This window comes from Galeopterus variegatus, unplaced genomic scaffold (genome assembly GCF_000696425.1).
Source record: "Galeopterus variegatus unplaced genomic scaffold, G_variegatus-3.0.2 Scaffold7920, whole genome shotgun sequence".
Taxonomy (NCBI): domain Eukaryota; kingdom Metazoa; phylum Chordata; class Mammalia; order Dermoptera; family Cynocephalidae; genus Galeopterus; species Galeopterus variegatus.
This window is the reverse complement of record NW_007734031.1, coordinates 22,003-23,253: the sequence shown is the minus strand read 5'-3', so window position 1 is coordinate 23,253 and position 1,251 is coordinate 22,003. Positions and strand designations below refer to the sequence as shown.

At 35.7% G+C, this 1,251-nt stretch overlaps 1 protein-coding gene across 1 annotated transcript in view; it reads right to left on the bottom strand.

The window, feature by feature from the left end:
• Nucleotides 1-1,251, bottom strand: part of LOC103607987 (interleukin-2 receptor subunit alpha-like) — a 52,386-nt gene that overhangs the window by 50,113 nt on the left and 1,022 nt on the right. The window lies entirely within an intron of this gene.

The window sequence follows — 1,251 nt, the reverse complement described above, 5'->3', positions numbered from 1 at the left end:
TAGACCTGATCACAGTCAGACTTGTGTTACTATTATTATATCTATGCCTTTCTCCTTCTTACTAGGTTATAATTATCTTAAAGATAAGAACTTTGTCTCGTTTATTTTTGTATTTCCTATAGAGCTGAAAAGGAGCATAAGAGGTTCGCCTCGATTTTTGGAGAATTGAGTGAATGAAAGAGTTTGCATGATTCTCCACTCACCCCACTGCCACCAAGACCATTCAGATCCTTGGATGAGTCACCGATGGCTAGAAATAACACAGATTTACTTGAAATGTATTTCCCAGAGACAGGGTATGATTAATTGTGAAGATTTTGCTGTTCTGGCATGAACTGACTTGACAAAGACCCTGTGGGAGCAGAAATGACATTACAAACCTTCCTGAAATCATGCCCACTTGAATTCCAAAGTGAAGAAATCTATACCCCAGGGTCAGTACATAGCCCCACACAACTCTGCCACTTCCACCAAACAAGCAAACAGACTCAAGTGCATCCTCATGTCTGACCTCTTAACACATTTTTCTGCAGCCAGTTAAGTGTTCTGTTTCTAAAAATTAAGATTATGAAGTTATAGATTTTTGAAAATAAATGATAGACTTTCATATCTTATCTGTCTTCCTGCCTTACTTCCAAGTAAAGGCATTATTAGAAAATTCACACTCAATTAGGAAGGGTGGTTTGAGGTAAAAGTTGGTGGTTTTTTATTTCTTTTAAAAAAAATCTTTGAGAAAACCCATTTGAAAGGATGAATGAAATTGAAAATTTGCATATGTATACACACACATACACATACATATGAGTATTCGCCATACTCACATACAGAAACATGGGAAAAATTATGTTCTGAAAGTGAGAATGCTTATATTTTCTAAAATTTCTATAAAGTTGCACTCGTAAAGAGCTTCCTAAGTTTGACTTCCTGAGGCAGTCATAAAGCTAAACTTTTCTGAGATCTTAAGTTATTTCAAATATGAGTTACTGATGTCTCAAGCAAATTAACCTGGACTTAGAGAGATGCCTAATAGCTTTTTAGTATTATCTTACAGGTGGGGGGAGGGTGCCATAGACAACTAAATTGCACTGGAGAATAAAGGAAAATTTAGGGCTGGCCAATAGGGTTTGAATCCCCTTACTGGCCACCCGCCAAAAAAAAAAAAAAGAAAGAAAAGAAAGTTTCTGGTTTCTGTAATGGGCCACAATAATCAACCACATTGTATATCGACAAAATAAAATAAAATAAATAAAA